Genomic DNA, 26,900 nt, shown 5'->3' on the forward strand with positions numbered 1-26,900 from the left:
GTTTGCTATTGTAACTAAATTTTCAATAGTTACTGAAACTAAATGGCACATATCATTATTGGCTGACTTTAAATCTATGATCTTGAGTTCTTTATTCCTGTTTTTCTCTCATTCAGAAGGAATATATCCTTTTTTTTAATAAAAAGGTAAGGAGCTAATAATATATTTTCAGAGCCCTTACAACTGGGGAAATATTTTTGTGTTGACCTCACACTGCGAGAAGACAATCCTGCATATGAAAAAACTCTTACATTTCAACTTTCTACCTCAAAATTCTGCCAATACTTTGTCTTCAGCATTTAGTGTCACAGAGGAAAAGGCTAAGGTCAACCTGATTTTTATCCTTTGCACATAACCCACTCTTCAATTTATAGGCTTATTTTTTTATTTTCCTGTAGTTCTTGTAAAGCAAATATTTTGTCAAAATGTATATAAGTTTATAGAAATGTGATAAACCCCCGTATTTTCTGGTCTATGAAAGTATTATACATTTGTGTCTGATTCTTGCTCTTGTTCTGTCCTTCTAATTTCTTTTCAGGTACACCATATAATTATTCTGTTAACTCTCTATTTTCTGTCCTAGACACTTATTATCATCTTCTGTCTTGTCATTTTTTCTTTGTTCTCTTTCTCTGTTTTCTGGAAGAGTTTCTTAATCTTGCCCCATTACTGATTTGATTTTCTGAATTAGCAGATTTTCTGAATTACTCTTTCCCAGTAATTGTGTTGGTTCTGGTGTTACATTTTTAGTTTTCTTGAATACCTTCCTTATTCATTTCCCTTTGCATCTCAGACTCGTCTATTTCTTTTTATTTTTCTGCTTCTCTCTCATGAAGGATATGTCTCCTTTAATCCTGCTGAGGTTGACAGTTTTTAACAATTTCCTTTGGTTTCTGAAATAAAGCCATTTCAGAAGCTTATTTTTCCTCTGGAGTTCTTGACATCTTGTTTGGCATTCTTTATCCCTTGGTAATACCTTTTTTTCCATGGGCACATTTTGTTTCTGTTTTTGTTTTGCTTGCCTATTCATCCCAGAGGAAGAAAAATCTATACATCCCCTTTTTGGGTTTTAGTAACCAGAACATAAACTGTGTAAGATGAAGGCAAGCACTTCCTACCTTATGGCAAACTGGCATTCATTGAATGAGTCACTGATCGTATTTTTCTATCCAATTCCATCAGCTTCAGTGCTAGAGAGAATTCCTTCCAAACTCCAATAATAGGCTGGTAGAAAGTCTTAGTTTAAATGTTGTTGAATGTCTCCTACCTCCTGACATCTTCATCTGTATTTTATTTTTGGAGGTTAGGATGAGCCATTTGGGACCAATAACCTGATGTCATTTTTTTTCCTCCTCCATGAAAGTAATTTCCTGCAGGTCCATTTCTGCAAGGCTCTGAACTTCTATTGAGTGATAAGATCTTCTGCTATTGATGCACTAGGTTGGATTTCCACCTTGTGATAAAGAGAAAATCTTCTTGCTCTTATCAGCAGTCCTAAACCATCCTTTTCCTTCATGGTATGACAAGTTAATGGTCAATAATAAAGCATAAAGCATCCTCCTGAAATATTTTTCTTAGTACTCAGATAGAGCAAATCACCAGGGCAAGAATGAGGATGGTTCCTTGCAATAGAAGTAGTTTCTTCACATCCAGCTTGAAACCCTTTTTATGGTTTTGAATGTATGGGTAACCCGACCTTTCAATACTGGAGTTCCACATCATAATGGAAGTCACCAGCTGAAATGCTGGGTTTATTACTCTGGTAAACTGAATCTATGCAAGTGCCTTTTGTATGAAACATGTCTTTTATTTTTTGTATTCTGATGTTTGACATCTGGGGCCTGGCTGACCCTGGAGGGACTATCCCTCCCAGGGCTAGCCAATACCTAGAGACAATTAACAACTGGACATTGAGCATGCCTTTCAAATGCAAACCAACAGTCCAGAGCCCTTATCCCCCACCACCTCCTGTCTCTGGCTTTCACACTTTGGGCTGCTATCCTCTTGCGTAAGTACTCCAGGACGAGGTACCAGACAACTAGGGACAGACCCTGTGCCCCAGAGCCCACTGAATTTGTCCAAACTAGCCAATCCTAAGCCTGCTTACAATGCCAGGCCCATTCCTTCCTACAGAAATCACAGTAAAAGCTCTGGCTCACAACTGTCCCCTCTCCCTCTGCCTCCTGACCGACCCTGGCACGTCCCCACGTAGCCCTCCACTGCATGACACACCCCCGCCTCTTGGGATCTATAGGTGTAACTATTTTTCAGTGGCAGCTGACTTCGGATCTGGCAGCCTTGCCATATTAAATAATAATAAAACCTATATTCCAAAGCACCTTTGTTTGTTAACGTTTTTATTTATTTTTGAGACAGAGAGAGACAGAGCATGAACGGGGTAGGGTCAGAGAGAGAGGAAGACACAGAATCTGAAACAGGCTGCAGGCTCTGAGCGGTCAGCACAGAGCCCGACGCGGGGCTGGAACTCACCTTCCACAAGATCATGACCTGAGCTGGAACGGGATGCTTAACCGACTGAGCCACCCAGGCGCCCCCCAAAGCACCTTTAAATGGCAGAATTAAAAACATTTTAATCTAGTATTTCATGTTTATCTTTCAAAGCTGAGGAAGTAAAGGAAGAAGGTGATTTATACATAGAAATCACAGGAGTTGGGTGCAGGGTTGAAAAGAGAAGGATAAAGATGGCCCTAGAGCTGCCTTTAACTCCATGTGCTCTCAAACCCCCAAACAGTAGTCATGATTTTAACGTCCTTCCTCAAACAAGTAGGTTGCCAGGGGGTTAGTGAGCATCCCTCACCTTGTCTATACAGAGGGAAAGCGGGTGGTAGCAGTGTGCAGAGTGTAACGTCCCCGTTCACAGGTGGGGAGGTGCATGCCAGCCATGCTGCAGCAGGAGGCTGGTCTTCCCACTGGTTCCAGCTCACTGTGTTTCCACACACTCCATTCTGTTCGCTGTTTCTGTCTCTAACCTTTCCGTTCTGACATGAAACACGGTTTTTCTTTTGTTCCCATTTCATTCTTTATTTTTCACAAACTGAATTTTCCCAAGTGCTTAAATTAATGTGTGGCTTTAAGAAGTAATTATTTCTTCTTCCTTCCACTGTCAGCGGCATTGACTGGGAGCCCAGCTCTGCTCTGGCAAATGAGTGGGCTTGTTAACACTTGCTTTGGTAGGCGGGGAGAGGACATAGGGCTGATTCCTTGAAGGTCACTAATAAACAAAGGCTATTTTAGTACTCTTGCTGCTAAATGGACTATTCCTTCTTTCAACCAACTCCTGGTTTTTATTTCTCTCAGCTCTTGGTGAATTTCATAATAAAATTCTTTATGAAATTATTTAACCATTATTAAAGAATTCTGTGCCTAAATTCTCTTCAAAAATTAAAGCACAAGTGTGATTAGAAGTTAATTGTGGTCCTATTGACTTTTTAAAACTAATTACTTATGAATATGCAAACAATGAATATTAATTGTCTACTCTTTGCAGAGCACTGTTCTAGGTAATGGACATGCATCAGTGAACAAAATTGAATTCCTTCTATCATAATTTAAACTTAAGATAATTTCACCATAGTACTGGCCAAAAGCATATAGAAGAAATTGCCAAAAATATAAATACAGAGATAAAAATCAAAATACCCAGTATTTTCTAACTAGGTTGGTTTAAAAGGTTGGTTTTGGCCTCCCTGATGGGAGAAAGGCAGAACACTTGTCCAAGTGATGATTGAGGGAGACTCAGGTTCTGAGGCAGAGTGGGAGGGATGAAGCTTTTTCAATCACAAAATATTATGTTGGCTCCCCCAAAGGAGGTTTCAGCTCTTCAAATATTAACTCCACTATTAAGTTAGTGCAGGTGCCATACATACTCTAGTAATAGGTGAGCTGTCTGTCTGAGTGTTCGCTGTTCTCTGAGTTTCCATGGGTGTTTCAGTGGGAAACCAGACAAGGCCACATCAGAAACTGCTAGTTAGATGCCACATGAAACCAGCAATGGCTCATTTTGAGTTAGATTTTCAAAAGCCCATTTATTCTACAATGAAACTTCATTAATTTTTCACACTCCACAGTCTAAAGCTATGTGATGAAAAATCTTGCTTTATCTCTGAGCCAAGGCAGTATAGATTTTAAAAAAGAACACATTGGGGGCGCCTGGGTGGCGCAGTCGGTTGAGCGTCCGACTTCAGCCAGGTCACGATCTCGCGGCCCGTGAGTTCGAGTCCCGCGTCAGGCTCTGGGCTGATGGCTCGGAGCCTGGAGCCTGTTTCCGATTCTGTGTCTCCCTCTCTCTCTGCCCCTCCCCCGTTCATGCTCTGTCTCTCTCTGTCCCAAAAATAAATAAACGTTGAAAAAATTTTTTTAAAAAGAAATAAAAAAGAACACATTGAATTGTATACTGTATTTTTTAAGTTTATTTATTTAGTTAGGTTTTTTTTTTAATTTTTTTTTCAACATTTATTTATTTTTGGGACAGAGAGAGACAGAGCATGAATGGGGGAGGGGCAGAGAGAGAGGGAGACACAGAATCGGAAACAGGCTCCAGGCTCCGAGCCATCAGCCCAGAGCCTGACGCGGGACTCGAACTCACGGGCCGCGAGATCGTGACCTGGCTGAAGTCGGACGCTCAACCGACTGCGCCACCCAGGCACCCCTATTTAGTTTTTAGTAATCTCTATGTCCAACGTGGGGTTCGAACTCACAACCCCTAGATTGAGAGTCGCATGCTCTTCCAACTGAGCCAGCCAGGTTCCCCTTAGATTTTTTTTAAACAGCCAGAACATCTTGTTGTCACATGTTTGTGTTGAAAGGATTAGGGAGAATCCTAATTTCCTCCAGGTGTTATGGCATCTCTTCATCATAGCTGGTCGAAAAAGGACTGGAAAGATGATCTCTCCCTCATTGTTAAAAGTGGTAGTCTTGCCTGACCAAAAGAACAAAGTACAGGGTAAGGGTAGGGCAGAAAGTCCTTACCTGACTGCTGGAAGATAACTACATTGTTCCAAACACAGAACTGATGCTTGTTGAGTGAATAAATGGTGACCTGTTCTTGAACATGTACAAAATGCCTCCAGAAGACTCCAAGAAATATTTGGGGTGGGAAGTCCTTTATAGGAAGCAGGTCATCTGTGAACTGGTGACGTTTCCTCTGTGAGTGAAGGTGGGCTCATGTTTTTACAAAAACTTTGTGAGGCTGGGAAAGTTCAGGATGCTTCTGTTAATTAAAATGATCTAGATCCCCATGTTTCAACACTTGTTTAAGCATAGAATCTTGTTAAGCAGAAATTCTACATTTAGAACAGATAGAAGTGGAGCTTCTCTGGATGGAGAAACCTGGAACACACCCTCCTTGGATCCCTTCCTCCACAGAAGGATCCATAGAATGCAGTTTGAAAACAGGCAACAGATCAGTTCTGGGCTGATTATCTAAATCCTGTGAACAGGTTGAAGTGTATTTAATTTTTGCCCTTACTGTACCTCATCCTAAAGTTAAAACTTTGATCCACTGATTTCCTAATCAAATTCTAGAAGGTTACTCAATTTGTTCTTGGCTTCATGTAGAAAAGAAAAATACTACCAAACTTAAGCTCCACAGATTGAATACTATGACAAATGCTATAATATAGTCTGCCATTTGACATTAACTTTGCTTTGAGTCTTCCAATTTTCAAGGCAAATGTATGAGGGATCAAAGTTCTACTTGAGGGGGGAAAAATATCACTGCTTAAGACCCCATCATTAAAATGTTACATGACAGTACATAAGACTTAGGGAATGCATTAGAGGTTGGAATGAGTTTCATTTGATCCTTTTCTTTTCATGTTGTTCCTATCATTCAATTTATTGATAATTTCACTGATAGAGTTTCATTTGATAAAAAGTTTGGGTCTCCTAACAGAGCCCAAGATCATGGTGAGTACTTCTTTTTTCCTTTTTCTTCTTTCTTTCTTCATTTCTTTTTTTCTTTTGCAACAGTTTTATTGAAATAATAATTCACATGCCATATGATTCACCTATTTGAAGTATGCAATTCAATGGTTTTTAGTATAGTCACAGAGTTGTGCAACCACTATGACAGTCATCTTTAGAACATTTTACATTACTTTTAAAGGAAGCCCCTGGAGAGCCAGGATGGCTCAGTCAGTTAAGTGTCCAACCCTTGGTTTCAGGTCAGGTCATGATCTCACTGTTTGTGAGTTCAAGCCCTGCATCAGGCTCTGTGCTAACAGTGCAGAGCCTTCTTTGGATTCTCTCTCTCCCTCTCTCTTCCCTCCTCTGCTCTCTCTTTCTCTCTCTCTCAAAAATAAATAAAAATTTAAAAGGAAGCCCCATTATCTTTTCAGCTATCACCCTTTTATGCACTCTACCACCCTAAGTAGCCACTAATCTACTCTTCATCTCTAGAGGTTTGCCTATTCTGGCCATTTCATATACATGGAACCACATGATTTGTGGTCTTGTGACTGGCTTCTTAGCACAACGTTTTCAAGTCTCATTGATGATATAGCATGTAATCAGTACTTCATTCCTTCTTATGGCTGAATAATACTCCATTGTATGAAGAACCACATTTTGTTATCTATTCATCAGCTGATGGATATTTGGATTGTTTCTACATTTTTTGACTATTATAGATAATGGTGTTATTAATATTGTATACAAGTTTTTCCATAGACATGTTTTCATTTCTCTTGGGTATATACATAGGAGTGAAATTGCTGAGTCAAATGCTAATTCTATATTTAACCATTTGAGGAACTGCTACCAGCAGTGTATGAGGGTTGCAATTTCTCCATTTCCTCACCAACACTTGTTATCTGACTTTTTTATTATTACCATTCTAGTGAGTGTGATGTTGTACCTCATGGTTTTGGTCTGCATTTCCGTAACGACCAATGATGTTAAGCATCTTCTCATGTCCTTATTGGCCATTTGTATATCTCCTTTGGAGAAATGTCTACTCAGATACTTTGCCCATTTTTAATTGGGTTATTGACTTTTTAATTATTGCATCATAGGGGTCCTTTATATACTTTATTTTTTGAGAGAGAGAAAGAGAGAGCATGAAAGCAGTGGAGGGGCAGAGAGAGAGGGAGAGAGAGAATCCCAAGCAGGCTTGGCTCTGTCAGCATGGAGCCCGATGCCGGGCTTGATCCCAAGACCACGAGATCATGACTTGAGCTGAAATGAAGAGTTGGATGCTTAACCAACTGAGCCATACAGAATCCCCATGGGTACTTTCTATACTCTAGATGCATGACTCTTATTAGATATATGATTTTCAAATATTATCTCCCATTCTGTAGGTTGTCTTTCACCTTTTTGATAGTATCTTTTGGAAGTACATAAGTTTCTCATTTTGGTAACGTCCAACTTATCAATTTTTTCCTTATCTTGTTTATGTTTTTGATGTCATATGTAAGAATCCATTTCCCAATCCAAGGTAACCAAGATTTATCCCTATGTTTTCTTGTATGAATTTTATAGATTTGGCTCTTACATTTAAGCCTTTGATTCATTTGGAGTTAGTCTTTGTATATGATTATTTTTATTATCTCTTTCTTCTTTCACTTTTAGGTATCCAGAGGTGGAAGAATCAAAATCAAGACAACCTGAATGAATAACATGTAGAAATATTAATAAACTGGTTATTAGTGTATTGAAGAAGGGGAATATTGAGGCAATGGGGTTAGTTGGTTTTATGTTTGTATGACATATTGTGTGATCTATACATCCAAAGCTTTCTGGGTAAAATTGTGGTCAAACAATATTCAGAATTTCATCTCCACTTCCTTGCAAATGAACACTTCTTCCATTTTACTTATGAATATTCATACCTTGTTTCCATTCTTGCTATACAAGCTGTTTTGAACAGTGCTGCTTACATAACCCAGCTTTTGTTCCTCATTAAAAAAAAATCTGCTTTCTCCACAGGCGTACACATACACTCACACACACACACACACACACACACACACACACACACACAATGCTACCTCTTTCCAATATGCTCATGTGTTTGCTGGCACAGATGTCCCTACAATTCACCTCTTCTTGTCACTCACCTTTTAAGTCTTGTATACATCTGAAGTTTCTTACTTATTTTTATAGGCGCATTTCAGCATGGGGCCAATCTGGATGATAAGAAGAAAACCCACAATGGTAAGGAAGGGCAAGATAACACACTAGAGTATTTAGTCATTCCTTTGTGTTTTAGTATAGAAATGTAAGATTTAGCCATGGAGTAAGTATAATGCATAATTATCACATTTGGGATGCTAAACACAGACACTGCATTCACTCTGTGCATAGAGTTAGATGTGGTTCATGGAAAATGCAGGTTTTGCATTTTTCCAACAAAATGAGTGGGGGTGGAAGGAGACTGGCATTCTGATGATTATTTCAGAATACTAATGCCTACAGAAGCCGTGGCAATGTTGGCTGGTCTCCACTGCATTATGTCGACAGAAAATTGAGGATTTCCCATTCCTCATTAGATGTCTCTTATGGAAGCAGCCCAACAGGTACTTTCGATCAACCAACAAGGAATTCTTTTGCCCCTCTATGAATAAAACATTGTCTGAGTACTCAAGGAGAGCCAGGCCAGGAAAACTACAATAATACTCGTGAAGAGACTGGAGGACAATTAAGTATCAGATTATGTGATCCTGAATATAAGGGCCACAGAAGTACAATGAGGAGGGAGGTCAGTGAGCTTTGGTGGTGGGAGTGGTGGAGGTGTCATAAAGCTTTCATGGAGTATGTAGGTTGGGATTGGGTTGTGGAGAATGAAAACAATTTTTAACATTAAAGGAGGAGGGGAAGAAGGGCTATACCTTATGTGAGGGAGAAGGACAGAAACTAAGCCTGATGATGGACCAGGCACCAGAGCAGGCCTTGTTACAATCTCACTTAGAATGTTTAACAACTCTGAAAAGGGGTGCGATAAGTACCCCTTCAAGGAGTTTAATTACTTGGTCCTGGTCACACAGCTTCTAAATAGTAACGTCATGTTTGGATAAAAAGTTCTGAATTTCTTCCCCAGCAACGCACTTTATAGCTGCTGTCCTGCAGGCTCAGAGACTGGAGCTATGATCAATTCTCTCTGCTTCAGCTCTGGTTCCTTCCTACTGCTCTCTCTGACTTACCAGGCAACACAGAGACTGAAAACCTCTGTCAGATCAGTGGGTTCCCAACTTGTGGACACTTAGAATCTTCTCAGGAGTTTAAAACAAGCAAGCAAGCAAACAAATAGGATCTATTTCTAGACCCCATTCCAGACCTAATGAAACCAACATCCAGAGATAAGATGCTTAGATCATTTCCAATTGTCCTCCAGCACTCCATATATTACCATGGAAAAGTAGGCCAAGTGACAAATGTCTGTCAAATGAATAATACATTAGCTAAAGTCATTGTTTAATCTAGTGATTTGATGACTGTAAGTTTCTTGTTTGCCTTGTTTTGTTTCTTCGGTATTATGCCATGGTCATTCTTTTGGGGAAATATCTATTTCTGAGTGATGAACATGAGGACTGTGGGCTTTTCCCAGCCTGGAGTCCATCCATTTGGAGTGAACCCAAAGTGCATTTCACCAACACTTACACAAAGGCAGATGTGGGGCACCTGGGTGGCTCAGTCGGTTAAGCATCTGACTCTTGCTTTTGGCTAAGGTCATGATCTCATGGTTCATGAGATCGAGCCCTGTGTTGGCCTCTGCAATGACAGTGCAGGGCCTGCTTCGGATTCACTCTCCCCCCTCTCTCTCTGCCCCACCTCTCAAAATAAATAAATAAACTTAATTTTTAAAAAAGGAAAGAAAGGCAGATGCATGTCTCCTGGCACTGTGGGAAGATCCACACACCAACTTGCTTTGCAATCCTGGCTCTCTTTTAATCCTAGTCTAACCCAATTGTGTTAAAACCAGCCTTGACTATTTCTATTTTCCCAGACTAACACATCAATGTTTTGTATCCTCTTTACAATTGTCCTATGGACTAGAAAGGTAGTTGATAGACCCTTGCTGATTTTCCTAAATGCGCAAATCAACAGTGGTTGCTGACTTTTGTAGTAGGGTAGAAGACGGGAGATTGGCAAGTAAGCTTACTTGGTCTTTATTAATTCCATTTGTAATGTGATTTAATGTCCAGTTGTAGATGGGTTTGGGGTTGTATTATGTTCATCAGGTTGATTTAAACATTGCTTGATTTGGTTGCAAAGTGAAGTGCTTGATCAAGTGGTTCTGTGATTTTTCCATCACTTTTCTTTCCATATCCATCCATTTTACCACGAGACCAAGGCTTCCCACGGCATCATCCAGATCTCATAGAGACATGCGATTGGAGATATGCGACCATGTAATTAGAAATATGGGAGTTCTCTAAGTTTAAGAGTGCTTCAGTCATAGACATAATTATTAGTGTAATAAAAACAGGAAAAGTCTAAATGAGATTCACCTCCCTTTAGTATCCAGTGGATCTCAGATGATATTTCAGCTTTGGTTCATTTTCCCTTCTGCATTTATTATTCCATTATTATAAAATGTCACTTTGCCTATAAAATATTTTGCCTTGCTGTCAAGTTTTATTTGGTTCAGGTTTTAAGTCAGAAGCATTTGTGGCTGAACACTCCTGTCTGTGCCAAAGGAATTTTCCAAGCTACAATGTTTGTTAGTTTTGTAAATACACACATTGTTTCTAAGGTAGTGTGGGAACAACATTGGCTTAAAAAAACTACACACTAAAGCAAAAGACACACATTCGCAATATGACTCAGGTCTGATGGGAACATTCCTTATCATATAAACTGAACTTTAAAAAATTGCTTTTAGAATTGATTTAGGTGGAAGAAAAGAGGCAAATAATCTATTCCATTCATAGGACAGTAGTCACTAGGGAGAAGAGCAAACTGTTTGAAGCAAAAAGAAAAGAGTTCCTTAAAAGCTTTAACACACACGAGATGATTCAGTTTTGCCACATTAGCCTGGTCTGCTCCACTTTCCCACCCACCATTTCAATTTTAGTGACCTTTTCCTTATCATCAGGCTTTCAAAACCATCATCCAAATTTCCAGCTGCTTCTCCTGCCTGTAAAACACCAGCCAACCTGGTGGAAGCTCCCACCGTTGCCCTTTCCTCCTACTGCTTCTTCCTAAATAGAAACTCTTCATTAAATTAATTGTCTCCATCTAGTTTGATGGGCAACAGCCTGTTACCAGGGGCCTATCCCTTCCCTTAGTCTTTGAAAGGGGAACAAATCAAAGTACTGACTGTAGTGCCATGAGTTTTTATTTTTAAAAAATCCAATAGGAACTCTGGTTAATTGACACATTCAGTATGTTTTAGTTTGTGCCCGTAAGATTTATATGACCAGACAAATGTAATGTTCTACCTACAATCTACCAGATTGCTTTTACCATAAAATAAGCCTTCTTTATTGCTGATGTTTGCAGGGTGCGTCCCTTATGCAGTGTATAAGAAGAGACATGAATTTTTTTTTTTTAAGAAAGCCAATGATTCTCATATAAATCCAGTTTTCAAGTGTTTGTCAATAGACAAGATAGCTTACCATCACCTATAAGGACATGGGCACTTTTGACAAGAGCATAAATCAGTTAATAGATTTAACTTATTTTCAGAGAAGGGGATTTACTTTAATGAGGTTTTGCTTTTGCTAAATCTATCATGATGGAATTCCTACCTTTATCACAACTCTGGATGAATTGCTTAGACAACCCTTTAGAATGTGTCACAATGGCCACTGTCAGCTTTCAGTCACGACAACAGAGGAGCACCAGTGATTTGTGGCGAGTACCACACTGATGTGTATGTACTCGTGGATTATCTCCATTTCATACTCCATTGCTACCAACCAAGTTGCATTAGGTATTGTTCATTATGACTGAATAACTGTATTTTAAGTTGCATACAACCTTACTGTATGAATAAAGGCTAATAAAGAACCAATGGGGAAGGAAAATCCCAAACTAAGTGTACTAAAAATATTCTACATTTTTTTTGTTAATTTACAATAAAATTGAGGCCTTCCGATGAAGCATCAATCCACTTCTCACTGAAAAGCGAGGGTGCAGGCTTGGAAATCATCTCACTTGGTCATAACCAATGCTCAACAGTGAGATCTGATAGATCATTAGCAGGTAAAAGGGAAGAAGTGTGGTTCTAGCTGAAGGTTAGGGAAAGAGACTGAGAAGACTTTAATGTCATGCAAAAAATAAATCATGTGCAAAATAATGAGCCCATGTGTGATTGCTCCGTGAGCTTGCTTTTGCGCTTAGATTATCCCTCAATACATTAGACTTCTGGACCAAAAGGAAAGGTGAAGGATAGGGGACAACAATATTTTCAGGTGATCCCAGCCAGGAGAAAATGCAGTAACTGTACAGTTGAGTTCAAAAGCCAAGAGGCAGCAGACATCCCTGATTCAGCCTCATAGACAGCCCTTTCATGGCAATTTGCAAAGGTGGGTTTTTGTACTGGGTCCAATTGTCTTGATAAATAGTGCAGCTGATAAAAGCCTCCTGGCAAGGATCTTGCAGTAATTGAATAGATCCCCAGGCTGGCTGCCATCCGGGAATATAGTCCCAGACACCCGCATGGCAGGGCCACTGGGCAGCTCACCCTGGTCAGGAGTACCTCCCTGCTCTCAGAGCCAGAGGCTGCATTCCCACTTTAAAGGAGTCTCATTTCCCCCATTTTCCAAGAACAATGGGTTTTCAGCCTTTAGTGTGCCTGGGAATCCACTGAGCTTGGCTCACTCCAATTCTCCCGTGCACAGAATGGACGGTGATTTAATGTGGATTTTCATTTCTGCCTCAACAGAATGGATTTCCTGCATGAATCACCTTTATTGTGGTTTTATCCTGGGCCACTTAGCCAAGTTATAAATGATCTTTAGAGGCATGAGATAAATCTTCTGCCCCTTTGATTCACCAATTCTATGAACCAAAAAAGCTTAGGCTTATTTAGCCATCTATTTTCAGAGACGCCAACAAGGCTTTTGGTAGGCTGACGGCAGAAGACGGATGGGCAGTTTTGGGGTTGTCTATGAAATGGCTCGTGCGAGAATTCCTTGTATTCCCTGCCCTGTCATTTGTCTTCCCAAATTCCCTTAGCAGATCTTCTTCCACCTCCGAATTCATGCTGTGTGCAGGGCTCTATCTCTTCAAAGTTGCAACCTTGTTCCTAATACCACCTTGAACAGGTTCCTCTGAATACCTACTGGGGCATTTCTGGGTAGGATGGGCCAAAGTGGGTTCCACGAACTTCCAGGATCAGCCTTATTAACTAGGTGAAGCTATCAGGGTTCTATTTTCCCTTCCTCTCTCTCTACGCAAAGAAACAAAAAGCAGAGATTGCATTTCAGGCAGTTAGTTGCCTTCCAAACAGATCTTCAATTTTTTCTTTCACCCTCCATCGGTCCTTCAAATCAATGTCTTATTTTGGGAATGTTCCTAGTAGCTCAAGGCGGTTCACAAAGAGTAGATTTCCTGGGTGAGCATGTGAGCAGTCCCCCTGATGACAGGGGCCCTGTAGGCTCTTGGAGCTCTGCTTGGGACTGGCCTTGCTCGCCCGAACGAGGCTGCTCTGCTCTTCTCTCCACTGCACGTTCCCTTCCCAAAAGCCAGCACTCGGGTAATCTGTCCTTGTCAGGATCTGGCACTGATGTGTATAAGTAAACATCCAAAGGCAGCAGCCAGCTAAGGAGCATGGCTAATTCCTCCCCACTCATTGCAGACCTCTGTCTGGGACTCACCCTGTCACCTGGTGAGTTTGTCTTTTTGCAGGGGATAAGTGCCACTAGAGGCAGTTGGGAGTCTTCCTCAACAGGTTGACTTTTATTTCTAATGAAGCTTTTCAGAGACACCCTGGCCCTCGACTACATACCAGGAGGAGGACATGAGGTAGACCCTCTATGCAGGTTTATGGATATGCTCTGTTGGTCCTTCTATGATAATAATTTGTGCCCATTTCATACATTAGTGCCTCTTCAAAGTGATGGCCAATACCCCAAGAGGGACCTTAGCTGGATGAAAGTTATCAGCTGCAAAGCCCAGAAGTTCATTTCCCTGGCAAGATGGAAATTTGGCAATAATTTAAAACTTTTTTTTTGAAGTATAGGCACATGAGCAGTTACAAAAAAATAGTACAGAGTGGCCTGATGTTACCATTATTCAGCTCTCCCCCAATGATACCATTTTTTATAATATAGAACATTAATACAATTAGGAAATTGGCAATATTTTCATGGCAAAGGAGAATAAGCATCAAAAAGCCTCAAAATTACACTTAATATTTAGAGTTTTGGTCCAAATTTATTTCTTTACTTAAAGAATGGCTAAAGGCGTGCCTGGATGGCTTAATTGGTGGAGTGTGCAACTCTTGATCTCGGGGTTGTGAGTTTGAGCCCTATATTCAGTGTAGAGATCACTTAAAAAATAAAATATTAAAAAAAAAGAATGGCTACAAATTAGTCACATGGGGACACTCCATGTGTCCCAAAAAATAAGGTGCCCATTAAAAGCCATTGCAGGCTATTTTGACCTCTACTCTCACACAGAAGAGATTCTATGCAAAAAGTGGTACGCTATTCAGAAAGAGAGGCTTTCAAAAATGAGGGCCTCCAAACACTCTTAGTTACCTTTAAAAATAGGTATTCTTGGCTAATTGGGTCACTCCTGGCATCTTTTTATGGGGTCCAATTCCTCAGATATCTTGACTACTATGTTGGCTGAATGAAGTTCAGGAATAATGGAAGAGCCAGCCTTTTTAATAATCGTGTACCTAGGATGGGTTGGCAGAATGTGGTTGATATTTATTTATTACACAGGAGGTAAGAGCTCAGCTCCTGAACTCAGACAGGACAGGCTTAAGTCTGTCTTAAACAGACTTTCTGATAAAAGTTGACTTTGAACAAGTTATTTGACTGCTCTAAGGCTCAGTATTCTTGAGCATAAAATGAGAATGACATAGTACCTGAGAAATCAGTGCCAATTGATTGGAAAATCTCGGGCATATAGTTGGTGCACAATAAATTTAGCTGTTGGTATGAATAATCACTTTTAATTAGGGTATTCTGGGTAATAATTTTTATTTCATTCAGTTACTTCAAAGTCAGTCCAGATAATTTGTGAATTATCTTTCAGTCTTATGGTATGAAAAGTAGCTGGAGGAGATTTACTGTTCCTCATATTTGGAGAACCATTTGGATTTCCACTGAAGTTATTATTTTCAAATAGTAATTGCTTAATATCCCATCATGCATTATAAATCATTGCATAACTTCCAGATTAACTGTTGAAAAGGTTTGTTGAAAACTGTTTGTTGAAAAGGCATAATAACATAGTCTAAAATTGGATCAAAACATAGTCACAAGATTTTCAAGTCTAAAGTTAATATAACCTAGGTCTGTATAACTAACTTAAAGTTAATGCATCTAGACCCATATTTACCTGGACATTTATTTCTAAAGTTACAGATACTGAGTTGGCTGAGTGGCTCAGTTGGTTAAGCATCCAACTTCGGCTCAGGTCATGAACTTGTGGTTCAGGGTTCAAGCCCTGCATCAAGCTCTGTGCTGACAGCTCAGAGCCTGAGGCCTGCTTCAGATTCTATGTCTCCCTTTCTCTCTGCCCCACCCCTGCTCATATTCTCTCTCTCTCTCTGTCTCTCTCTCTCAAAATAAATAAATATTAAAAAAAAAAAGAAGGTAACAGATATCATTGGAAGTGCTTGTAACAATCAAACATTAAGGAACATTAATTGTTTTTGAAAAAATGTGTATTTGTTGTGAAAAGTAGATCTGTTACCATGGTTGCCTATGTCTTGTTTATAATTGTAGGTTTTCTGTTCCTGGGAGTTAAAGTAATTTAGGAACCCATAGCAAATCTACCCTTTCAACATCAGCCCTACCTCAGTTGATAATTAGTTAATAAATCACTGAAAATTGCATGTAAATAATTTCAGACTTTAGATTTTAGAGTGAATGGAGAAGCATCCCCAAAATATGTTTACACTTCTTTTTAAACAGAATATTAGACTCCCATTTATGTTGGCATAAATTAGTAGCATGAAAAAAAAATCTCAAAATTTTTCTGAAGACTTATCAGCAAACAGTGTTGGGAAAATGAAAGGAGCCTTGATTGTTATGAGGTTTTGTTGCCAGATAATGTGATGCTTTGTAAACAAAGACTGCTCTACAGTGATCTAGCACAAAAGGCAGAACTCTTGGATTGGAAATATGTCCTTTTAGGGTTTATATTTCAAAAACTGACACCTCATAAGTAACTCTAGTCTTTTGGCTTCTTATACTGAGAACCAACCCAAGTGAATTCAGTGCCAGAAAAGGGCACTGATGCCCAGGACCAAAACTCAATCCTCTGTATCAAATGATCATTAGCAATGTGTATCTATGCTTTCTTGGTTTTCCTCTTTTGGGGAGATGGAGCAGACAAAGTTGCTGTCTTGAAATTTTTGTGAACTGTGTTTTCAGACTAACAGAAATGTTAGAAAAGATCTGTTTCCACTTGGATTCTAACAGTGTGGTCTCAGACAAATAGACGAAACCTGAGGCAATTAGCAAGACTTTCTAGGTAAACAACCTAGAAAGATTGGCTGATCAACACAAGAAAAGGATAGAGTTTTTAAAGAAAATGTAAGTTAATATCAGATATCTGGATACAGAACTACTTTCGAGCATAAAATTAGTGATGGAAGGAATCACAAATAAAAATAATATATTTGACTGCTTAAAAATGAACTGTCACAAGGTCAAATATCCGAATACAATTATATGCCAAACAGGAGCAATTTTAGCCACCAATAGGCACAGAAAAAACAGAATATTTTTAATATTTAACAAGTTTATATTGTAAAAAGAGAAGAGTCACTAAGTAGCAAATGATAGAAAGAGACAATTTACACTAGAAGAAATAGAACTGGCTAATAATTATAATAAGAAAGCACCTAAAATTGCTAATATTAAAATAATGAAATTTAGAAACAAGATACGGTCTTTTCCTTCATGAAATTAGCAAAGAATCAAAATACTAGGTATATAGTGTTACCTTTCAATGTTGTTCCCTCAGTATGGTGAAGCCCAGGGTTCTGGAGGTGAATCATCTGGATCCCAAATCCAGTTGTACGACATTGGAAAAGTTATGCAACTTCTTTGTCAGTCTCTCATCTGTAAATAGGTATGAGAGGATACCTACTTCATATTGGTATGGTTACAGTTAATGATATGACACACATAGAGCATTTTGCACTGTGTCTGGTACATAAGACATCAAAAACAAATGGGAGCTGCTATCAGCTACTGTTACAGTCTCATTCACTGCTGGTAGAAGTTGAATCTACAAATTGCAATAAAAGCAGAAGGCAATATGGCAATACTTAATCAAAAGCGTTAAAAATAGTCAAGTCTATTTTTAGGAAACCATTCCAAGAAAGTAATCTGTTGTGCACAAACATTATGTGCACATGATATGCACAAACACTATCTTTAGATGGTCATAAAGATAAAATGTTCCAAATGATCTAAATGTTTGATAATGGAGAAATGAATTTAACTTGATTACACGGCATCATTCTATGGTGGAACACAACATGACTATGAAAATTATGCTTTTTGAGGAAGTTTTAATGACTGGCATACACTTATGAAATAACATGAAAGAAGCAGAATATGAAATTATATTTACAACACACCTCAATTATGTGAACATAGATATACATTAAAGACATAAATACAGAAAACTATGAAGGAAACAACATTTTAGTGGCTGTTGTTTCTGGGCAGTGAGATTATGGGTATTTTTAAAAATATGCTTTTCTGTGCTTACTTTTTCTATCGTGCAGCTGTGTCACTTTTTCCGCAATTAAGACGAAACCTGAATTCAGAAAAGAAGATTTGAGATGGCATAGTGGGACATGTCATTTGTTCCTCATAAAATTTAAAATGTTTTCAAAGTTCTCAGAGGAGAAACAAGAGGAAATAAATCTGTAAGAGACACAAACATAAACGCATTTATGTTTTGATCTTGACTGATGCTTATATGGGCTAAACTTAATCTCCACCCACCGTCGAGTTTCTGTTTGCAACTACAGTCAATCAGTTGATTCACAATGTTTGTTTCGGGCCTTCTCTATGCCAGGCACTGGGCCCCGCAAGGGAGACCATGTTGAGCAAAGCAAGACCTGTCTTTACCCTCACTGAGGGGTCAGGGGAAGATATAGCAATTCCAGATCAAAGGCTCAACAAAGACACTCAGGCCCTCATGTATTTAGAGATTTGTAAATTTGTTAGAGCTGTTCTTTAGTTTAAAAAAATATAAAGTGCTTTCCCTCCTCCCCCCCCCCCCCATTATAAGGAATGTTTTCTAAAACCAAAAAGAAAAACAAGATGTCCAAAGTGTCTGAGATGCTGGCCTTGTAGATGTGGCTGGAGGAAAAGGTAGCCTGGGTCTCAGGGAGGGAGTTGACGTGTGAGGACACAGGGTTGCTCACTGTGCTCCAGGTCACAGAGAATGTCATTGTTTGTTCTTGGAAACTGTTGCTTTTGTTCACCAACTCTCCCACCCTGCCCCAAAGGGAGCACATGAGCGATCGCAGTCCTGGCTTACTGTTCCTTTGTAAAGCACCCTCATTCCTTCTTGTCAGCATTTCTACCATTTAGTGACCTTGATAAAGATAATTAAGCAAGCAATAAAAATGGCTCAGAAGAAAGCAGGTTCATATGAAGTTGTTTCCCAGTGTGGAAGAATGAGCTCCTTTTTCACTCTGCCCCATAGTAAATACACACTCACATAGCTGCATTTATATTTGTACATGTGCACATACACATATATGCACATATAACAATCAGACAGGCTTTTTAGAAATCAAAAGGCTGAAGCACATGGAGACACTTTTGTTACGAGAGAAAATGCACTATGCTATTAGTACATGAAAAATAAAACAAGATTTATATACCTTGAGGGGGCCACAAAGCTTTTCTACAAATGTTATGATTATAATCCCAAGTAAAAACAGATTAGAAAGATTTGTTCGAAATAATAGTTCAGGTAACCATTCAACCACCTGCAGCTTCACCTTTTGGGAAAATAATCAAGAATGAGAAAATTCAAAAGTATAGCCAGGGTAGACACTTGACTAATGCAGCCTCCCCTTCCCCCACTGGGCCCCCACTCTTCTCACTTGGTACACGTTTCTGACAAACTACATTTAGCTATCAGCCTTCCAAGACCTCTGCAGATTAGACACAGGAGTCCTCCCAACTGCCTTGGTGTATTGATGGCAACATGAAATAACAATTAAAAGTAAGGGGGGAAAAATAAGAAAACCATAAAATGTATGTGCAAAGATTCAAGGAACAAAGTTGCCTGGTTTCATATACCATAGAGAAATAGTCCTCAGCGAGCCCTGAAGAAATGGCTCCTTAAGTATGCTGTACAGGACACATTTTAACATGCATTGTGCTAAATGTTTCTTTTTTCAGTTTTTAAAAAGTAAACTCTATGCCTAACATGGGGATCAAACTCCAAGATCAAGAGTCGCATGCTATACCAACCAAGCCAGCCAGGCACCCCATGGATTGTGCTCAGTCTTAAAGAAATGGTTACATTTTATTCTGTATACTCAGTTGAAGTTAGACTAGTGGGAAATTCATCTTAGTATATTGTCCATTTAAAAATATCTTAAAACAAATGAGTTTAAGGGAGCAAGCTTTGACTCAACCAAAACAAACAAACAAAAAAATCTCACTTAAAATAAAAAACAGAGGGGCGCCTGGGTGGCGCAGTCGGTTAAGCGTCCGACTTCAGCCAGGTCACTATCTCGCGGTCCTTGAGTTCGAGCCCCGCGTCGGGCTCTGGGCTGATGGCTCGGAGCCTGGAGCCTGTTTCAGATTCTGTGTCTCCCTCTCTCTCTGCCCCTCCCCCATTCATGCTCTGTCTCTCTCTGTCCCAAAAATAAATAAACGTTGAAAAAAAAAATTAAAAAAAAATAAAAATAAAATAAAATAAAAAACAGAGAACTCATTTCCGGAGTTCACACACACATGAACAACACCCATACACATATATTCCTATACAATAATTAGCTGCACTTCAGTAAAATGCTTTCTTTTGTGATTCAAGCTAGAGAAAAAAAACAAAACAAATCACTGCTTTGGTTTAGAAAAAAAGATTTTTGAAAACATCCACAGGGAACAAGCAATACATTTCTTTAAACTCCGGATATCAATGTAATTACTTCAAAAGGCAGATCAATGTGGCTCGACTTTTGAATATCTAATATAACCACCACCCATTCCTCCCAGAAGAGATTCATTTTCATTGCATTCTATAAAATACATTTCTTTTCCCCATTCTACAAAGCTCAAACTGCTTTCCAAATATTCTATTACACATAGGGCTGAATCTGCCACTCTGATTTTTTTCTTGCAGTGATGGTAACATAGGAAAAATTCCTCTGGAGATTTTATAGTGAAGTCTATAACCCTTGATCTTCAAGATACAAGCTATAGGAAGCTGAAAAAAAAGTTTCTGAACATCAAACACTTGTCAACTGGGGTTTCTTACCCCTGGACAGATTTAGAGCAATCTAAATCTATTTCTCAGAGTTTTGCATAAAGACCAACTCGAGTGTATCTTAGGAGAACAGACTCAGGCTCCTACTTCATCTCTGCTGTTCTGATGCCGTAATTGTAAAGTGTGGCGGTGTGGATTCTAGGAATGTGGATTTTCACTGGTACTCCTCGTGGTTGGTGACTTAATCTTTAAGAAGCCCTGTTATCCCCAAAGCTATTTGAACAGGCTTTCCATTCCTCTTTTACTGGTTCTTCATCTGTTCTCTTTATCAAACACACTGGGATTTTAACACAAGATACATATCTGTTTTCAAGTTTAAAATGATACTCTCCTTTAGTTTTGACCTTGGTAAACCAAAGGTATTCATCCATTTGATAGCTTTGTTGGTCTTGACTACACCACCTAGTGTGAAGAGAAGTAATTGCAGGTTCTTTTGAAAACCCAAAATGATTTGAATGCTTGTTTGTATGACTCTAGATAGCAACCAGAATTTTCCAGCCAATATTTCAATGAGATATGGCCTCCCTATAATTTCTCTAAGGCAGCATTAAATCTTAAGCATTTAGCAGCTATATATGGAATCAAATACTTAAAATTATTCATTATTGCTGGAACAAATATTTTGTTTAGGGTGAAATTTCGTAAATACTTAGACTGGCATTCCATCATTTTGTATATGATACATGTATATTCATGGTACATTGGCACCTTTGTATAGTCTTCATTTTCAACACATGTACAATTTTGAGTATTTCAGATTCAGGGCAGAGTGTCAGTTAACCTTCTGAATTATTACCAAAGTTGACATTTGAGTCTCTGCATTTGAGATAAGATTGGTGGTCAAAAAAACTATTTGCTTTGCACTTGGTCAGCATTATAATTCCCAGCTTTCATGTTGTTCCTTCTCCTTGGTGACAATTTGTTGGGTAATGTGGCACACTCTGGTTTTTAAGAACAAGCTGCCTTTAAAAGGGATAAAGGAAAATTACTGCTTTAAAAAGCTTACTTGACAAATGACACCAGGCAGAAAGCTTAATTTTGTGCTGAATATGAAGCCACTAACATAAATGGATAGTATACCATTTCCTGTACTAAGATTTCATGAATAAAATAGGAGAAGCTAAGTTCTGTCCTCATTCCACCCAAAACTGTAAATCAGAAGTGCATTTTTGTACATATTCCCCAAACTATGCCTTAATTTAAAAAAATAGATAGAAAAATATGATAAATGTGATGTTATAAACAAATATATATCATACACATGATATTAGAAATAAAATTCATACTATAAAGAAAGAAGAACCCCCCCCCTCCTTTCTTCCTTCCTATTTGTGAGGCATAATCATATCTCAGGTTGTCTCAATTAATTGCTGCCCAGAGCCTGACTGTGGTCACAGATGGATGCATTGCAAAATAGTTAGCAATCCATTTACACATGCCTCAAAAGGGGAAAACGTTATTCACTGAATTAAAAGGACTGCCTATGAAAGCAGAGCAGAATCCTTAGTAGTGGAAAGGGTGAGGTGAACAGCCATGCAACAGAATGTACTTGCAATGTGTCTGTTGCTTCTGGCTGTGCTATAGTAAGAGCATAGCCCACTCCAACAAAAATTGTCTCTCTATGCCATGACATCTGCATCTGTGCTGTCTGCCACCTTAGCAAAAGGACTGGTTAGAATAAGTCACTCTGCCTCTTTCAAAATGTGTGTCTACAGAACTCTACTTACTCCGAGGGTTTAAAAGTATACTTAACAAAATGGCATCATGGTCAAATAACTCTTGGAACCATTGTATTCAACAATGATTCTTCAATTCTTAGTGTAGGATATTTCAGAATATCTAATTTCACGTATCTTTCTTTTCATTGAGTAGCTCATGAAACAAGTATTTCTAGGAATTTGCTTTAGGAAATGTCGGCTTCATAGGTTATTTTAACTCAGAAGTATGCACATATATGTTGTATATGCGTATATTAAACACAAATTGTTCTTTGTGCTCTGTAATTTACCACATAGTTTACTGTTAATTTGGTAATAGTGCTTTAAAAAATATTTTAGGGGCACCTGGGTGGCTCAGTTGGTCAAAGTCATTCGACTTTGGCTCAGGTCGTGATCTCACGGTTCGTGGGTTTGAGCCCCACATCGGGCTGTGCTGACAGCTCAGAGCCTGGAGCCTGCTTTAGACTGTGTCTCCCTCTCTCTCTGCTCTTCCCCTGCTTGCACTCTGTCTCTCTCTCAAAAATAAACATCACAAAAACTTTAAAAAATTGTAAACTATCCATTGTAAAACCAAAATAATCATTCCATGGTGAAATCTAGAGTTTGGAATTGCTACACAGAATATGGGCTTTGTCCTTAAGACAAAGCTTGGTGGGAACAGAAGCAGACATGGAAGAGATAGCTTCAGTATAATGCAAAGATGTGTTTGAGTTACTGCTACAGAATGCTCTGGGAGACCATAAAAATAGAAATTGCTCATTTGTTGGGCATATTTCCTTTGATGGAAAATAGGTCTTGGAGGAGACAATGCTTGAGCTGAATACTGAAGAATAAATAGGGATAAGTGTTTCAAAGAACTGGAATGAGGTGGGGTCTGTGCTCCAGGCAAAGGGATAGCTCCAGGCATAGAAGAGCTTATCCTATAATACGTGGGAAGTTCTGTTTTATGAGGAAGGGAAAGGCAAAGATGAAACTGTAGGTAGGAAGGCACCAGGTCATAGAAGGAGTCTGGACACAGTGGTTCTCAAACATGTTGATACATCAGAACCAACCGATCAGTATACATATATACATCAGAATATTAACTGAAAATATTGTCACCACCACCACCTCATCCACTCTGTTACTACCACTGCTATACTCTTCCATTTTCTAAGCATTGAAGCATTTCATTTACACAATACTATGCAATTCTTAATACAACCCTATATGAGGAAATATTTTTATCTCCATTTTTTCACTTACATATAAATGAAGATCAGAATGATTAAGGAATCTGCCCAAGGTGATGGCAGCACACAAGATTTGAACTCAAGTATTCTAGTATCCTAGTGGAGATGACAGAGTATTCAAAATTACTTATTTTTTTTTTTTTTTTGTTCTTGCAGTAACGTCATTTCAGAAATTAGTGATTTCTTTGAGTATTCAAGACACTTCCTTTCTCTTACCTGATTTTTTTGTAAGCTACCTCCACCCTTTTTATATTTACTCACCCTCCAATAAATAGTGACTTGGTGGTTGTTGACACAGTGACTGTGGAATGCCCATGACCCTATTCTGCATCTATATAGTTCCCACATTTCCTATAGTTTTAAGGCAGACTTTTTAGGCTTTAGTGAGCTTTCATTTAGAGCACTTCTACAGGTTTCCTGATTTCCTGATACTCTGAGCAAATGAAGAAAGCTAAAAACCTATAATCCCTAGGATGTCCTGTTTCCCATGTCCTCTGCAGTTTCTCTCGCACTTCAGTAAGTGGACAAGCCCCGAATGCAATGCGCTCTAGTTGCCCTGGGGGTCACAGTTTCTGACTACATGGAGAAAGGAGAGATACTCTGGGGAATGGCTAACCAGTATCCTGATTGCCTTAAAAACCTCTACCCAGACATTTAGCATTAGAAAAGCAGCTGCATGGCAAAGAGTCTGAATCAGGAGGATGAAATTAGGAAAGGATGAAGGATATCTGTCGATATTTTAGAATGAAAGCCTCCATTATTTTCAGAGGTAAAGCACCAACTAGTCACTTGTTTTTGTCTGTCATTTGACTTTGGAGTTAGAGAAATTTCTCCAGGATTCTGGCAATAGTCCTTTAAAAAATTGCATTATGACTATCATTAAAAAAGAAAAGCTTTCTATGTATTTTTGTGGAAAATAGGAGAAGCTGTGTCAGGCTGTTAACCAGATATGAGTTTTAACCAATTCTTTTGAAAATTCATAACAAATAATGAAATCTTGGAGCTATTTATCTCCACAGAAATGAGGACAGCTATTTATTTGATAATTTCCACATGAAAAGCTTAATTTTTAGAAGCATATTATGAGTGCACAGAGTACTTTATCCCAATGTTTATATTCACTTGGACCTTGTAGGACAATTTTAAAGTTACTATTAATAGCTACATTTGATGGATTGAACAACTGTTTTTTCCAGGTAAGGCTGTAAGTTTCGGGAAAATTCTTTATAATAGTTTGTGAGTGGGTGGAGGGTTTATATTAGGAAATATTGGTTAAATTAGCAGATAAACTCCATGTCTAAATCAACACTGCTGGATCAAAAATGAACCCATTGTCATCCAGCTTCTGTCCATAACTATGTCAGAGACTCTAGGAGATGAAGAGGGTGGCATTTGTGGTTTGAGCTGGAAAAATAACCAGGATGAAGTATCCAATGCAATGTTCTTTAATAACAATCTCATTTTTCAAGGTCATCATGTTCAGGGTCATCCTTAAGCTATTGTTTTATTTCCGTAAGGTCTCTAGCTCTTCCTTAACTCCAGTTTTAAAAAAACAAGCTTGTCTTTAAAACAACAGCATTGACGTAAGCTGTAGCCACTGGAGTGCCTAAGGGTGAATATCAGCTTGCCATTCCGGGGAGGTGAATACATACATATATTTTAAGTTTTCAGGTTTAATCATCATGCCTCTTCCCTTATTCATTACATGAATAAAATGTCACCTTATTTATAAGATCATATATATTAAAGTATTTTAATCTAACACAAATGAGTCTTTATTAATGAAATGATCTTTCAACCTACATAGATCTTATCCAGTTCCTTTTAAGAAATGTGCAAATTAGACATTATTATTATCCTTACTTTATACGTGAGGAAATTGAGGACCAGCATATCCCAGTCCATTGGATGGTGGAACACAGGAGGTAAATCCTATTCCTGTGATGTGACCAGAGGTCCTTGGGATGATAGTCCAGGGCTCTTTCTACCATTGCAATGATCTCTGAATATAGACTGTGTTAGAATTTTTCTCTTCTGAACTGAAAAGCTTCCTCTGTCATAGATTATACAGTAACAGCCTAGAAAATATCACTTTATTTAAAAAGTTTATAAAATCTGCCTAACAATATTACAGCAAGTTTGTTTAATATATAAGAAGGGAAAGTGGGGTTTTTTTTGTTGTTAAGTTTATTTTGAGATAGAGCACATGGCAGAGGCAGAGAGAGAGACAGAGAGAGAGAGAGAGAGAGAGAGAGAGAGAGAGAGAGAGAGAATACCAAGCAGGCTCCACACAGAGCCCAAAGCAGGGCTGGAACTCACAAGCCATGAGATCATGACCTGAGCCAAAACCAAGAGTCAGATACTTAACTGACTGAGCCACCCAGGCACCCTGGTGGAAAAGTGCTTTAATGCCAATGTGGAGGCCCATTTAGCGCCCCCCCCCCCCCCGGAATTAATATAAAGATTATTTTAAAGCAAAGACATTTGGGATTTAATAGGTGCAGCAAAAAGCCTTCCTTTACAGAAACTTCTGGGAGTGGGCTGCCACGAGTCCCATCTTCAGGGGATTTTTATGTCTGAGAAGAAAAAAGGCTAAGACGAAGTCTGACCTGAATAAACATTATCACAGACTTTCTTATTTCTTCTCCTAGAAATCCATTTGTTCCTCTCATAGAAGCCTTTTCTTCTCCTTCCCCCTGTGAAGTTAGGTATATAAACTCCCATTTTTATATACCTATAAGATATATATAGGTATATAGGTATATATGTATTTCAGAAAGCCACTTCTTTTTTATATATAAGTTTTGGTTGTTCCCCTGATAACCTATAAGTTTACATTTAATTTGCAGGCCTCTAAAACATGAACCTAAGAGGGTAGAGTAAAAATGTTGCCTCTCCTACACCACTACCCCAAATCAGATATTTTTAATTTTTTACTGTAATAAAAACATGTAACATAAATTAGATTATCTTTTTATATATTTGAATCCAGGCTCTTTTATTGACATATTTTGTAGTAATTGCAACAAATCTATACCTTTTTCATAGATAATCATTTTATTAGGTACAGTTTATTGGGTACTATCCAGTGCCTTAAGTGGAATAAGTTATTTCATGTCTAGCCCATTCAATTTTCTCGTATGTTTAAGGTAGATGTCAGTATTTTGTATACTGCTACTGAGAAATTTGAAAATCGGAATGATTAACCAGCTTGGCAAATTTAATACACCTAATTAGCAGTGAGGATGGGTGCCTTGCTTTTCTTTTATCAATTTAATGACAATACATGTTTCAGTCAAGGGGTCCTTCTATAGTACATCTAACAGCA

At 38.6% G+C, this 26,900-nt stretch overlaps 1 protein-coding gene across 2 annotated transcripts in view; it reads right to left on the reverse strand.

Annotated features, from left to right (window-relative positions):
- Positions 1-26,900, reverse strand: part of ELMO1 (engulfment and cell motility 1) — a 594,484-nt gene that overhangs the window by 556,964 nt on the left and 10,620 nt on the right. Inside the window, exons 2-4 of one of the 2 annotated variants that reach the window (XM_047849551.1) lie at positions 17,875-17,922; positions 17,098-17,216; positions 8,082-8,150 (exon numbers count right to left, since the gene is read on the reverse strand). The gene's annotated coding sequence lies outside the window, so the exon portion shown is untranslated. Of the gene's footprint in view, positions 1-8,081; positions 8,151-10,123; positions 10,485-17,097; positions 17,217-17,874; positions 17,923-26,900 lie in introns of those variants that run through there. The other variant, XM_047849554.1, reaches the window with a different exon arrangement.

Source organism: Prionailurus viverrinus, chromosome A2 (assembly GCF_022837055.1).
Source record: "Prionailurus viverrinus isolate Anna chromosome A2, UM_Priviv_1.0, whole genome shotgun sequence".
NCBI classification, from domain to species: domain Eukaryota; kingdom Metazoa; phylum Chordata; class Mammalia; order Carnivora; family Felidae; genus Prionailurus; species Prionailurus viverrinus.